Raw genomic sequence first — 16,523 nt, 5'->3', positions numbered from 1 at the left:
CAGAGACAGACAGAGAGAGAGACAGAGAAACAGAGAGACAGAGAGGAGAACCAAATTAACAAAATCAGAAATGAAAAGGGAGACATAAATGGACACTGAATAAATTCAAAGAATCACTAGATCTTACTTTAGAAGCCTTTACCCCACAAAATTAGAAATTCTAAATGAAATGGTGATTTTTCTAGGCAGATACCAATGCAAAGCTAAATCAAGATCAGGTAAACCATCTGAATAGTTTTATAACCACTAAGAAAATAGAAGCAGTAATTAAAAATGTCCCAATCAAAAAAGCCCCGAGCCAGATGGTTTTAGTGCAGAATTCTACCAGAGTTTCAAAGAAGAGTTCATACCAACACTCTTCAAACTATTCCACAAAATAAAAACAGAAGGAACACTGTCAAATTCATTTTATGAGGCTGCAGTCACCCTGATACCTAAACTCCACAAAGACTCAACAAAGAGAATTTCAGACAAATTTCTTTTATGAATACCGATGCAGAAACCTCCATTAAAAACTCGCAAACTGAATCCAAGAACACATCAAAGACATCATTCACCATGATCATGTAGGTTTCATTCCAGGGATGTAGGGATGGTTCAATGTACAAAAATGCATTAACATAATTCACTATATAAATAAACTGAAAGAAAAAAAAAACTAGATGCTGAAAGAGCAGTCGAAAAAATGGCAGCCAACAGATTGGAAAGAGATCTTCACTAAACCTTCATTTACAGAGGGCTAATAATATCCAAAATATATAAAGAACTCAAGAAGTTAGAGTGCAAAATACTAAATAACCCAATAAAAATGGGGTACAGAACTAAACAGAGAATTCCTCAACAGAGGAATCTTAGGCTGAGAAACATTTAAAGAAATGTTCAACATCCTTAGTTATCACAGAGATGCAAATCAAAACAACCCTAAGATTCCACCTTATTCCCATCAGAATAGCTAAGATCAAAAACTCAATGACAAAACAGGCTGGTGAGGATATGGTGACTGGGGAATACTCCTTCATTGCTAGTATTATAAAACCATTATGGAAATTAATCCTAATTTTCTTAGAAAATCAGAAATAGTTCTATTTGAAGACCCAGCTATACCACTCCTGGGCATATATACAAAATATCCTCCACCATGGCCCAAGGACACATGTTTCACTGTGTTAATAGCGACCTTATTCATAGTAGCCAGAAACTGGGAGCAACTCAGATGTCCCTCAACTGAAGAATGGATACAGAAAATGTGGTACATCTACACAGCATACTATTCAGGTATTAAAAACAAGGACATCATGAATTTTGCAGGCAAATGGATCAAACTTGAGAATATCATCCTGAGTGAGGTAACCCAGTTCCAAAAGGACATGCATGGTATGTACTCACTGACAAGTGGATATTAGCCTAAGTGGTCGGAATACCCACGATATACTCTATAGACCATAAGAAGTTAAACAAGAAGGAAGGCCCAAGTGAGGATGCTTGAATCCCATTTACAGGCAAAACAAAATAATCATGGGAGGCAGAAGGAAAGAGTGACATTGGTGGGCGAAGGGAGGGAAATAGGGGGCAGGATCAGGCATGGGGAGACACAGGAAAAAAATGCAGTAAGCCAGGAGAATAAATGGAAATATAGAACTGCCAGAGGTTGGGATGGGGGGATTCTCTAGGGAGTTCCAGAGTCCTGGGATGAGGAAGACTCCCAGGAGTCAATGCAAGTGACCTTAGCAGGAATGCCCAGCAGTTGGGATGTGGAACCTGAAGAAATCACTTCTAGTAGCTAGAGAGGATCCCAGTGAAGGATTGTGGACACCAATCCACCTACAAACTTATGACCCAAATTGGTCCTGTCTAAAAGAAACTCAGGGACAAAGAACAGAGATTGAAAAAATGGCAGAACAGTGACTGGCCCATTTTGAGACCTATCCCACAGGCATGTACCAATCCCTTATACCATTTAGGATGCTATGTTATGATTGCAGTCAGGAGCCTAGCATAGCAGCTCTCTGAGAGGCTCTACCCAGTAGCTGATTCAGACAGATGTAGATACCACAGACAAACACTAGATGGAGGTCAGGGACCCCTTTGGAAGAGTTAGGGGACTCATTGAGGGAAATGAAGGTGATTGCAACCCCATAGGAGGATCAACAGTGTCAACTAACCTGAACCTCTGGGAATTCCCAGAGACTAACCTGAACCTCTGGGAATTCCCAGAGACTGAGCCCCCAACCAAAGAACATACACAGACTGGGCTGAGGCCTCTGGCACATATGTAGCAGAGGACTGCTTTGTTTAGCCTCAGTGGTAAAGGATGTGTCTAGTCCTACAGAGACTCGACGCACCAGAGTAGGGTGATACAGGGGGGAGGGCACTTTCTCAGAGTCAAAGGGGAGATGGTATGGGTTGAGGGGACACAGAATGGGAGCTACAGTGAGGATGTAAATAAATAAAAATAAAAAGTAAATAAAAAATACATCCTTTGAGCTTGGGGAATACTACTGAAAAGGGGGAAGAAGGGTTGAAAGAACCAGCGAGGTCAAAGACTCCACAAGAAACATACAGAATCAACTGATCTGGGCGAATATGGGCACACAAAGAATGAATCACCAGAGAGCATCTATGGGACAGACAGGCATGTACATAACAGTGGTGCAGCTTGGTCTTCATGTGGGACTCCTAACAGCAGGCGTAGGGGCTTTATCTGACTTTGTTGCCTACCTTCAGATCCCTTTCTCATTACTGGCCTGCCTTGCCTAGCTGCAATAGGACAAGATGCAGCTAGCTCTACTACAACTTGACACGACAAGGCTGATTGATATCCATGCGGTAGGAGGCTCCTCTTTTTTGAGGAGAAATGGGGGCAGAAGGATGCTGGGGAGGGGAAATAAGAGAGGAGGGAGGGAAATAGGCAATTGGATTATAAAGTAAAAACAAAACAAACCAAAAAGGCCTTCAAGAGTGGGGTAGTTACAATAACCAAGTTTCAATTCAAGCTGACCCTGAAAAAGTCTAATGTCCTTGAGTTATACAGCCTTAGGCAGTCGCCGTCATTTTCAAGACATGAAGTCAAGTAAGAAACACTAACTTCCAAAATGCCAGAATTTCCAGCACTAGGCCATCCAATCCTGAGAACTTATCCCATTGTGGGTGAATCTGAATGCTAATCTTTCTAGAACCTATTACCCTGATTAGCTCCCTGTGACTATTTCTGCATCTCTGAGTCTGTCTGTTAGCTCAACATCCATCTATCCATCTGACCATTGTTCAAAAAATATCACCCAGATGAAAGGTAAGCTCCAAGAAGAATTTAAGTATTATTTGGCCAGGCTTATCTTAATTGCTATCACATTGACCTGGGGAAAATACACAACATTTATAAATCACTATAAAGCTGTAGCAACCTTAAATCTTACAGGTGCATTTCCATTTAATTCTCAAAACAACTGTGAGAGATAAATGTAGTCACTATTACCATCATGTATTAGTGGAGGTAGTGTGTATAAACACTATAAAACAGAGATTTTTAAACTATGGGTAGAAGCTCAACATAGGATAGATCATGTGATTGGGTATGGGGTCAGGAATGTTTGATAATAGAAAGTTTAAGGATATGCAATGCCAAAAATTTATTTAAAAACAATTATGAGACAAATCCAGGTAACCCCAGCTATGTTTGCTCATATTGCATTGTTGGGACTTTGCTTCAGTACCGGCTGTGAGTACACACGTGCACTTTGCAGTGGGCATGCTATGACGGCATGCAGTATCAGTGGAATCATATAAGCTTGAAACGTATCAGCTCAGATATAAGAGCAGGGTTTCTGCTGAGTATGTGAAGTTATCTGCTGTTATGAGAACATAATGCTTTAATTATGAATACCAAAGACAATATTTTTTCTTGCATAATTCTTCAGCACATAAACATCAAATTGGTATACTTTTAGATTATTATATTAGAATGGGTGAGTTTCCTCTTTGCAGAGCAGAAGTGAGATTCACAAAGAAAATCATTCGATGATTGTTAGTTTGGAACTAGAACAGAATTTTTAATGATAGCTTAAATGGTGGTAAATGTACTGCCATTTATATTACATATTTATACAAACTAGCACCCTCAGTATTGATAACTTTGAATTGAAATATTGATGCACTATTAAAACCATTGAAGATGCTTTCTGTCCTATATTTTCAAGTATTCAATAAAGCCTTAAGTATTTTAAAATACTTTCAGTTTTTTTCTTTTCTTTTCTTGGATATTTTATTTATTTACATTTCAAATGTTATCCCCTTTCCTAGTTTCCCCTCCGAAACCCCCATCTCAACCCCCTCCCCCTGCTTCTATGAGGGTGCTCTCCTACCCATCCACTCACCCACTTCCACCTCCCCACCCTCGCATTCCCCTACACTGGGGCCTTGAGCCTTCACAGGACCTGGGACCTCTTCACCCCTTGAAGTCAATCAAGGCCATCCTCTGCTACATATGTAGCATGGCTGAAGCCAAGGGTTGCTCCATGTGTACTCTTTGGCTGGTGGTTTAGTTCCTGGGAGCTCTGTGGAGGGGGTGTCTGGTTGGTTGACACTGCTGTTCTTCCTGTGAGTTTGCAAACCCCTTCAGCTCCTTTAGTCTTTTCTCTAACTCCTCCATTGGTGTCCCCATGCTCAGTCTGATGGTTGGCTATAAACATCTGTCCCTGTATTTGTCATGCTCTGGCAGTGCCTCTCAGGTGACAGCTAAATTAGGCTCCTGTCAGACTATACTTCTTGGTATCTGCAATAGTGTCTGGGTTTGGTGGTTGCACATGGGATGGATCCCCAGGTGGGGCAGTCTCTGCTCTACATTTTGTCTCCATATTTCCCCCTTCTAAGAAGGACTGAAGCATCCACATTTTGGTCTTCCTTCTTCTTGAGCTTCATGTAGTCTGTAAATTGTATCTTGAGTATTCCAAGCTTTTTGGCTAATATCCACTTATCAATGAGTGCATTCTATGGGTGTTCTTTTGTGACTAGGTTACATCATTCAGGATAGTATTTTCTAGTTCCATTCATTTGCCTAAGAATTTTATGAAGTCGTCATTTTTAATAGCTGGGTAGTATTCCATTGTGTAAATGTAGGACCCAGCATTTTGCTGCATACAGGGAAAGCACTGTGACAGACAGACACTATCTCAGGGTAAAAGACTGGAAAAAATTTTCCAAGCAAATGGTCCCAAGAAACAGGCTGGAGTAATCATTCTAATATCAAATAAAAATCGACTTTCAACCAAAAGTTATCAAAAAAGATAAGAAAGAACACTTTATACTCATCAAAGGAAAAATCTATCAGGATGAACTCTCAATTCTGAATATCTATGCTCCAAATGAAAGGAGATCCACATTCATAAAAGAAACTTCACTAAAGCTCAGAGCACACATTTCAACTCACACAATAATAGTGGGAGACTGCAAAACCCCACTCTTATCAATGGAGAGATCATGGAAACAGAAACTAAACAGAGACATAGAGAAACTAACAGAAGTTATAAACCAAATGGATTTAACAGATATCTATGGACCATTTCATCCTAAAACAAAAGAAAATACATTTTTTTCAGCACCTCATGGTACCTGCTCCAAAATTGACCATATAATTGATTACAAAACCGTCCTGAATAGATACAAGAAGATAGAAATTATTCCATGAATTCTATTAGATCACCATGGACTAAGGATTGTCTTCAATAAAAACAAAAATAACAAAAAGCCCATATACACATGGGAGCTGAGCTCTACTCACTAGGCCTAGGATAGCTTTGACAGCATTATTTGGAATAATAAAGTATGCCATAAAAAGAATTCTCTAAAAGAATTAAACTAAAACGAAGCAAACAAGAACATTACAGGAAAATCAACAGAGGCTATTCTATTCATCTATGTCTGGCTAAGAGGAATGGCCTCATTTATTCACACATGAGGCACTGTACAATTCTTTTTTCTCTAGAAATAATGTAACTATACTCCAAACAAAATCTGTTTCCCTTTTTCTATTCATTGACAGCATCACTTTTACAAGTTCAGTTCAGGACTTGTCTTTCTTGAATATGGTGTGTAGTTAATAAAGAGTGACTGAATTTAAACAAACTTTTTTAGCATCTTGTGGTGTACTGATTGCTGCTGCTGTGATATTCCCATTGTTTTTTTATAAAATAGATTGTTCTCTTAAGGTTGGCTGTGAGTATTATCCCTTTTATGTAGCACTTGTATGACAGCATCCACTACACTGAGATCCGTAGCATAGTGCTTGATAAATATTAATTCAAATCCAATTGAATTGTTTACAAGGGGTGGAGAAAAAATCTGAGAACACTGAAATTTAATATCTCTGGGCTTCCTACTGGAGATTAATCAAAAGGAAACTGCGATTTTTTTATATGACATATGGCTTCTTTCCCAAAAGGCAGATCCAAATGAAAGCAAGTGAAGGTGGCATATTTATACAATGTATTTGGAACTTAGTGACTAGAATTCTGTTTGTTTTCACTCTGCTCTTTCTTTGCTTTCTCGACCTGACTGCTGAGAAACTGGGAGTTTACCCTCTAACTGACAGGAAGGGTGAGCCTGATTGGAAGGGTTTTCAGAAAGCTATACATAACAATGACTGCTATTCTGAAAGCTGTGCAGAGTTCCATCCAGCCTTCCCTCAGACCCTGGGGCACAGCGTCCTCTAGATCTAAGCTGTCACTGGCATGTCACATCATCTCTGCAGCAACTCCAGCTGTTCTGATGGTTCTCAAGGCCCTCCTCAGTGAGGTGCACCTGTAGCCTTTTCAATGCTCATCCTTCTTAGACAGAGTTTAGGTATCTGGACTGAGCTTTGAACAAATATCGAATTAGAGTGTCCTGCTATAGGAAGCTACCATATAATTATATATTGAGTTTTGCTCGTTGGTAAGTATGTTGAGGTCCTAATAACACTAAAGTCTTAGACTGTCATTGCCTAACAGTCTTCAAGGCTAGAACAAGATGCAATGTTTCCACTGTGAATATAAAATTATGGCTCCCCATGAGAACTTTAGTCCCCTGTCCTTATTTTGATTGTTCTTTTTGTATTCACTCCTAAAATTGGTAAAAACTAACACACTAGACACATACAGTTCCCCCCTTAAGGAATATTGACCTTTTTATTGTTCCCCTGAGCTTTTCATGACAAATTTAATCTTGTAGGTGGCCTTTTTGCACAAATCTATACCCTGAGACAATACTCTTCCAGTGTGTACTGTGAGGCAATGGTTGCTCTGGTTGACAGAGGTCTACATGAAAACCCAAACCAAGAGCAGTTCTTGTATGAGTTGTTTCTGTATTTATGGGAGGCAGAAGACTAGAAAAATATAGTTAAAAATGTGAAGCCATTTTATAAATATTGATGGTGAAACAAATATGATAGAGTGATTCAGAAGAGAATGGAGTGCGTCTGTGAGTTCTTAGCACACACCACTGTCTCAGATACAGAATAGATTACTTTGTTAAGATAAGGGAAAGCAAGGGAAGCTGGTGGGATGCCCTAAAAAGGTTGATAAAGTAAAATCAGGGAGATCCATGAAAGTCAGCATAGCTGAAAGTCTATTCAAAATGTAAAGACAAGTTGGAGAATGATTTTGTAGTAAGTAAGAAATGCTACATGTGGGGTAAGTGGACTGTCACCAGACAGAAGACATGGTAAGGTTGAAATAGGTTCAAGCCCCCAGGATTTCTCATAATTGAGAACAGCAGGCATTAGAACCAACTCTTAGTCAGGATCTATCTGTCCTGGAGCACATAACCAAAACCCATTGAGAGGGTCATAATAACCTGTCATAGCAAAAACAAACAAACAAAACCAAAACAAAACAAAATCACTGCCCCCCCAAAAAAAACAAACCAGCCAACCAACCAACCAACCAAATAACCAACAAACAAAAAACAATGAGAGAGTTCTCCTTGTTAATGAGATATCTAGATAAGCCCCAAATGCTTAATCAAGAAGCTTCCCTTCCTGGGCATCCCTTCCTACAAAAGGTACTTAATCCCTGGTTCACCCTGAGTAAGATGTATGCATTACCTTCACCATGAATAAAACAGTTTGGACAAGCAAGGACTATCTCCTTCATCAAGGATGGCTGCAGGGGTTGGTGGGTGGTAGCTTTCCTCACAAGGATTCTCTCCTAAATCTCCTGGAGAGGGCTTTTCTTCCAGCCCCTTTCTATGTTCAGAACTCATTGGGAACCAAACTGGATTCCCTGTCCCAGGCTCAGCTATCCCCTACCTGCCTGGTGTGTAAGGGAAACTTGGGCCTTCAGACCCCCATTCCCAACTTCTTGAGATCCCCAGTGGTGTCTGGGTACACAGGAAAACCACAGCATCTATCTCAGATCCCACCGTTTTTCACCCAGAAGAACACAGACTGAGGCCCCTATCACAGATTGCGTTCTGCCTTCCCTGCACTAAGCTCTGGCATCACAGTGGCAAAGCAGGCAAACCATGTGATGGTTTGTATATGCTTGGCCCAGGGAGTGACGCTCTTAGAGGGCGTGGCCCTATTGGAGGAGGTGTGGCCTTGGAGTAGGTGTGTCACTGTGGGTTTTGCCTAGAAGCAGTCTTCCACTAGTAACCTTCAGATGAAGACATAACACCCTCAGCTTTGATTGCACCATGCTTGTCTAGATGCTGCCACGCTTGATGATTATGGACTGAGCCTCTGAACCTGTAAGCCAGCATCAAATACATGTTGCCTTTTATAAGCCTTGCCTCGGTCATGGTGTCTGTTCACAGTAGTAAAATGCTAAGACAGACCAGCACTTCTTTTTTTCATGTGGATAGTGGAAGCAGAGATAAGTTGGGAAGCTATTAAGATAATTCCAGAGAAAGACTCTGGCTTGAATGAAGTTTCAAATTTATTTTAGACAAAGCCTGTGATTAACGGAACAGAAGGGAACACTGGTTAGGAAAGGTGATTTCTTCTATGGGATAGACTTACCTTGTCATGTCTATGTGAGTGTTTATCCTTATACTGTAAGGGCCTAGCACTAAGACTGGCAAACAATAACTACTCAAGACATATCCAGAGAAGTAAATGACTGAATGCATTTTCCTCTTAGAGAAAGAAGCCATTCAGATCTGCAGTAAGCAGTAAGATATGTTTCTTGAACTATTTTTTTTCATAGAAAGCTAACTTTGTTAGGGCTAGAATATTGTATGTGAACAAACTTTGAAATGCTGATTAATCTTAGAGATAACTCCACTTTTGAAAACAAGATGCTTTGATTATAAATAACAGATCCTAACATTTCTGCTATAGAGTTAGAAAGGGGGGATAAATATCATCTAATATTTCTGCTTTGTATTTTAAGGGGTTATTATTGGAGAACCTTGGCAATACTGAACCCACCAACCAAATAGCATTAGAGAGTACAAACGATCTGAGTACCATCTTATAAATCAATGGTCTCAAGCTCTTGCTGAAAAATGTTCAATACTCTATAAAAGGTAGATCATTCTAGTGATTCATGATCTATAAAGGTTAACTATGAGTGATAACATTACACCCAGTTGATGGCAAGGTAGTTCTCTTGAGCGGTAATACTAACATTCATTCATTGAACACATATTTATAGAGGACCCAATTTTCAGCACAAGGTCTTGGCTATCTACAATGAATAAATCACACAAACAGCATGATAAGCCCTACTGGATAATGACACTGTAAGGTCTAAGAAGAAGTTATTAAAGTCTGGTTCATGTGTATGTTAGAAGTACTTTTGTGGCTCACCTCCTGCAAGTTATGTGAAATGGTTGCAACCTTTTAAAACATACACAGTGGGGATTCTCTTTCAGTTGAAAAAGAATAATGTTATGCTGTTAGCAGGAAAATGGATTATCATAGTAACTAAAATTTGTTCTTCCTAGATTTGATATAGTTATATAAACTTATATACAAACAGATATGAAAGTAGAAGTAAAAATGTCTAGTGGGAGGGGGAGGGATGAGAAAGGAGAGGATAGGTTGGGGGCTAAGTAAAATGTGTTCAAAGTTTATTGTATAATTATAAGAAAATGATCATATATAAACAATAAATAATTTTAAAATTATACAAAACCAAACCAGAATGGCAATTAGTTAGCTGAAACTGGGGAAAATGATTATATTCAGATTCTGACTTAAGCAGTAAAATGGCTGTATGAAAAGTGTCTTAGGGGAAACTGAAGCCATGTACTCTAATTTTGGTCAAGAACCTATGGCCAATGAGGTCATGGACCTTAAGGGGAATCTATTATTATTATTATTATTATTATTATTATTATTATTATTATTATTATTATTTTGCTAAATGGTCACAGTATCTGATCACATCCTCATAAGGCTCTCTGTATTCAGATCCCTGAAGTGCTCAGTATTTTGAGAATCTCCTTTGTACAACGGGTGACAATTAAGACCGAGACTCAAAGCTAGCCAGAGTGCAGAGAACCATTGTGGAGAGCTTAGACACAAATGGGACACACACATCATACTTCCTCTTGAGGCTCAGAAACATTAAGAAACATGGGGCTGAGAGACTGTAAAAGCCAGAGGTTGGGGAGGATCAAGACAAAATGTCTTCTGGGCATGACAGAATCATTACACTCATCAACTCCCAGCAGTGAACCTGCACAGGCAACATTCCAGAAAGTACAGGGGAAGGGCTCACAGGGCTTCATCCCTACCAGAAGCACTCTTGATAGTGGCTGCTTGGAGAGAAATCAATTTTCTCAAGTGGTGTTGTCCATAGTAGGCTTACTATGCCCCTGTTGACTGCCCCAGATCCATAAGTATATGAGCAGTATTAATTAGACTTGGTGAGATTCATAAGCAAGAGAATAGATATGGACTTGGGCTCTAGGGGGAGGATGGTAGAGGAGTTGGAGGCAGTAAGTAGGGAGTGGATAAGATAAAAATACATTTTTACTCAAGCATCAAATTTTGTGGGGTGCCCAGTCCTAACTGATACATTTGTGATACAACCCTTATACACAAGGTTCAGGGAAAATCACACAAGAAGATGTTAAGCATCCAGAGGACCAGAATGTCTGTTGCTAGATAGCATTGTTCAGATATGACAGGGAAAATGAGCCCATGAAATCTCAACAGGATGATTGCCTGAGCAAAACTGGCATGATAACAAGTTTACAGACTATCATGGAGTGTGAAATCCCACATGGTTCCATTTCTAGATGAAAATCTCCTAAGGTTGTGGTTGTGCAAGCCAGCAGGATTTGCAGAAGGAGGCAGAGGCAGGAGGATCACAAGTTTGAGAAAAACCTGGCATTCACATTTCTAATAATGATGCTACGTTATGCTTGCAGACAGGAGCCTAGCATAGAAGCCTTCTGAGAGGCTCTACTCAGCAGCTGACTGAGCAGATGTGGACATCCACAAACACTGAACTGAGTTCAGGGATCCCTGTGGAAAAGTTAGCGGAAGCATTGAAGGCCTTCAAGGTGATGGCAACAGTATCAACGAACCTGGACCCCTGGGAGCTCCCAGAGACTCAGCCACCAACCAAAGACCCTGCAGGGCCTGGTCCAAGGCACAGGACACATATGTGGGGGAAGATGTACCTAAACCTGCAGAGACTTGATGCCCCAGGGTGGGGGCATATGGGGGCTGTGCCCTCTCAGAAGTGAAGGGGAGGGGGATGGGTGAGGACCTCTGCCAGGGGGAACTAGGAGAGGGGGCAGCATTTGGGATGTAAAAAATAAATAATTAATTGAAAAAAAGAAAGAAAAGAAAAAAGAAAAATCTCCAGATGATCAATAGCTGCTGAGAGAGGGGAAAATCAATCTCTGCCAAGGAAGTGAAATGATATTACAAAGGTTGTTCAGTTCAAAGCAGTTAGCCTGGGATACATATATCCGAGAAACAACAAATGGACTCAATTGGTGGTATATACAAACATGCATATATATGTATATGTATATGTATATGTATATGTATATGTATATGTATATGTATATGTATATGTATATGTATATGTATATGTATATGTATATGTATATATATGTACTTGCAGGGTCCAACATGGCCGTTGTGGGGGACAGAATGGCTTGGTTCTTGCCTCTGCAACAGGGCCAGAGAACATGATCATGACATGGGCATAAACCTTGTTTGTATAACAATGGACATATTTTACATTCTTCTTGTTAAAGTTGATGTCTCCATGATAATCAGACAGCAGGCGTCCAGGAGGTGAAGGTGTGGTTAGTGTCTCACCAAAATAGTTAAAGCTGGGACCTTCGGGGCAACCCTTAAAGCTATGGAAAAGAACATGAGTTCCAAACATATATAATTTTTCAACTATGCAAAATTATAAGGATGCAATATGAATTGTAAAAGGAACCTCCCAGATCTAAAGTAACAGAGGCAACTGCACTGAGCCATTTTGTCAGAAAGATACAAAGGTAGGCAGATAAAAAGTCAGGTAGATTCTTGAGTTCAAGGTCAGCCTGGGACACAGCACAGGTTGGTCCAGTTGTGGTAGAAATGGTAATTTCAGGACAGCATCTCACCCAGCATCTGTGTGTAACAGAGGCAGGCAGATCTCTGAATTTTTTGCAAAGTTAAAAGAAAATGTGTGCTTGTTGCTCCCTAAGAATTGAGGGGCTGGGGTCATGGGATGCTGATTCATAGGATCAAAGGGAAACCTGAAATAAATAACTAAATTGATGCGTAGGGACAAATAATCCTATTAAAATTGGGGTTCAGAGCTAAACAAAGAATTCACAGCTGAGGAATGCCGAATGGCTGAGAAACACCTAAAGAAATGTTCAACATCTTTAGTCATAAGGGAAATGCAAATCAAAACAACCCTGAGATTTCACCTCACACCAGTGAGAATGGCTAAGATCAAAAACTCAGGTGACAACAGATGCTGGCAAGGATGTGGAGAAAGAGGAACACTCCTCCATTGTTGGTGGGATTGCAGACTGGTACAACCATTCTGGAAATCAGTCTGGAGGTTCCTCAGAAAATTGGACATTGAACTACCTGAGGACCTAGCTATACCTCTCTTGGGCATAAACCCAAAAGATGCCCCAACATATAAAAAAGACACGTGCTCCACTATGTTCATTGCAGCCTTATTTATAATAGCCAGAAGCTGAAAAGAACCCAGATGCCCTTCAACAAAGGAATGGATACAGAAAATGTGGTACATCTACACAATGGAATATTACTCAGCTATCAAAAACAAGGACTTTATGAAAATCATAGGCAAATGGATGGAACTGGAAAATATCATCCTGAGTGAGGTAACCCAATCACAGAAAAACACACATGGTATGCACTCATTGATAAGTGGCTATTAGCCCAAATGCTTGAATTACCCTAGATGCACAGAACACATGAAACTCAAGAAGGATGACCAAAATGTGGATGTTTCACTCCTTCTTTAAAAGCGGAACAAGAATACCCTTGGGAGGAAATAGGGAGGCAAAGTTTAGAACAGAGGCAGAAGGAACACCCATTCAGAGCCTGCCCCACATGTAGCCCATACATATACAGCCACTCAATTAGAGATGGATGAACCAAAGAAGTGCAGGCTGACAGGAACCGGATGTAGATCTTTCCTGAGAGACACAGCCAGAACACAGCAAATACATAGGCAAATGCCAGCAGCAAACCACTAAACTGAGAACGGGACCGCCGTTGAAGGAATCAGAGAAAGGACTGGAAGAGCTTGAAGGGGCTCGAGACCCCATAAGAACAACAATGCCAACCAACCAGAGCTTCCCGGAACTAAGCCACTACCCAAAGACTATACATGGACTGACCCTGGGCTCCAACCTCATAGGTAGCAATGAATAGCCTAGTAAGGGCACCAGTGGAAGGGGAAGCCCTTGGTCCTGCTAAGACTGAACCCCCAGTGAAGGTGATTGTTGGGGGGAGGGTGATAATGGAGGGAGGATGGGGAGGGGAACACTGATAGTGAAGGGGAGGGGGAGGAGTTAGGGGGATTTTGGCCAGGAAACCGGGAAGGGGAATAACAATCAAAATGTAAATAAGAAATACTCAAGTTAATAAAGATGGAAAAAAAAAAGGTGGGCTTTTGGTCTGTGTGAAATGAGCTAACAGAAAAGCAATAGCAATTCTTCTCTAGAATTTTTCCCTATGAGAACTGAGCTAGCTAGAGATTTCTGGAGAGCAAAAACTATCTCTTAAGAATTTGTTCTAATAGGATTTCTGACTTGGTCAGATCCCAAGAATTACTTAGAGAGTTGACACAGCTCTTTTTGAATGTTTCTAACAGCTATCCAGAGGCTTTCTGGAGTGAACACAGTTCTTTTAGAATTTTTCTGCCTTTCTGATTTTGATTGGAAAGCCCAAGACTTACTGTTAGAAATTCTTATAACAGGATTTTTGACTTAGTCAGAAGATCCAAGATTTTTTTTTAATTATTTTTTTTAATAGCAGCTTTTCTAACATTGGTCAGAAATCCATGAGTTATCCAGAGAGCTTTTAGAATTTTTACTAGCAGAGAGAGCTGTCTCAACCAGAGAGCTTTTAAAATAGCAAGTAAAAACCGTCTATGGCAGAGCAGAACAAAGAGAGAGGGAGGGAGAGAGAGAGGGAGAGAGAGAGAGAGAGAGAGGGAGAGAGAGAGAGAGAGAGAGAGAGAGAGAGAGAGAGAGAGAGAGAGAGAGAGAGTGAGTTTGGAAAGTCACCTCAGCAGAAACTAAGCTATCAGCTGATTTGACTTCCAGTTCTTTGTTTTCACTGCCTCCAGACATTCTTCTCTCAGGAACTTGGACCTAGCTGAGGCTGGTTCTTGGTGTACACTTATATACATGTATATTCATATGTACAAACATGCAATGATAATAACTAAGGAAGGAGGAGGAGTCATAAAGGGATTAAAGAGGGGAGGGAAATGGGTGTGTACTGTAGATTCCAATGCTCATGTCTGAAGCTCTCAATGAAAGACTATTAACTAAAATGTTAAATTCATAAAGAATAGGTAAAACTATTATAATAAGATAAAAGGAAGAAGTGGTTTACAAAGCTGGTATATAAACCTGGGCCCTTTATGCCTTTTCCTCTTCTGCTTCTGTGTTTCTAGACACTACTGTAGGATAACAAGACTGCCGTCAGACCATTAAAGAGTAAAGACTATGGTCTGTGAGGACACAGCAGAGAGAAGCTACCCTTTGCCTTCTACAGTTCTTTGGTCCTAAAATATCACCCATCTTGTCTTTATGCTTTCCCTTCTTTTATTTCGATAACTGCTTTTCCACTGATAAATTCAATTTGGATTTACAAATGCACACAAACATGCAAAATCTTCAGGAGGGATGTGAATAACATGAGTTCCTCAGAGTTTATATGCTAAAATTTGTCCAAATGAGGAGATGAGGACTTTGATCTGGGTCAGATGAAGTTAAAAGTAGTTGGAAATGGGGTTGGACTTGGAGAAAGTTCTGCCTTGGGGCATGAGGACATGGGGAGGTTATGCTACCAGAGGGGATTTACAGCAGTAAGAACTGAGTGTTTAAGGACTGAGTAGTGAACATGAACACAGAACTGTGACAAAAAATGCTTTGAATAAAATGTTGGGGGAGGGGTGTTTAGAAGTGAGGAAAACATTCTCTTCCCATCTTTATAGGAGACTTGGACGTTATATCCTTAAACTAGACTCTGTGTAAAAAGAGACGTTTATGGGCCTATCTAGGGACTTAAATGATATCTTTAAGAGAAATATTTGTGGGAAGATGTATTCTGGGCTCTGAACAGTCTATTTATAGGCAACTTTGAGGAAGACAATTCATGGAGGACTACTTTTATGACTAAGTTTAAAGTTAAAATCCAGCGCTGATGTGTTTCCAAATCAGAAGGATGGCCATGTATGACTGTTTAGCATGCTCTTGGATGTGAAAAAGAAATGGCTAAGATTATTTGTAGGTTTAAAAGTCCCATGAAATAGTAATTGGGAAAAAAAGAGTCAATATCTATTTTCTACTGAAAAGTCTGTGGACTTTTTTTGTAGTTTCCTTACTGAGAGTCCTTTAATTTTTACGAATGCTTAATAAATATTTAAGGCCATTCTTTGGTAGTTATCATAGTCTTTGAACTTATATTAGGAAGTTACAATTTTTATTACAGGTAAGAGAAGACAGCAGATAGAATCAGAAATTTCTAAAGAACTAAAAGTCATTTTTTTCTATTCCTATAAAATCTAGGAAGGAAGGCAGGTACAGATTTGTCAAGCATGGCATCTGGATTTCAGAATTACATTTAAGAACTTAAAATTGATCTGAGTATAACACAGTTTAAGCCTTTCGAGCTTACCATTGAACTTGCAATTTTTTTCCTTTTTTTTTTTTTTGGATAAAGTTTTTGTGAACATAATCCATGTAACTTACAGGCTACAGCCTTTATAGGAAGCCAAGAAAATTTAAAGTTGTTTGGTCTAGTATTTGGGGCAGAGAATTATTGAAGTGTAACAATATTACCCTGGGAAGGATTTGTAGAATATATCTAA

At 39.8% G+C, this 16,523-nt stretch overlaps 1 protein-coding gene and 1 non-coding gene across 4 annotated transcripts in view; one reads left to right on the top strand and one right to left on the bottom strand.

Annotated features, from left to right (window-relative positions):
• Positions 1-16,523, bottom strand: part of Epha6 (Eph receptor A6) — a 951,337-nt gene that overhangs the window by 147,850 nt on the left and 786,964 nt on the right. The window lies entirely within an intron of this gene.
• Positions 14,313-14,371, top strand: LOC120095724 (U7 small nuclear RNA). The gene has a single exon (XR_005491520.1). It is a non-coding gene; the product is annotated as a U7 small nuclear RNA (small nuclear RNA).

This window comes from Rattus norvegicus, chromosome 11 (assembly GCF_036323735.1).
Source record: "Rattus norvegicus strain BN/NHsdMcwi chromosome 11, GRCr8, whole genome shotgun sequence".
In the NCBI taxonomy this organism is placed as follows: Eukaryota; Metazoa; Chordata; class Mammalia; order Rodentia; family Muridae; genus Rattus; species Rattus norvegicus.
Note: the sequence above shows the minus strand (reverse complement) of the source record. Positions and strands in the feature narration are given on the sequence as shown.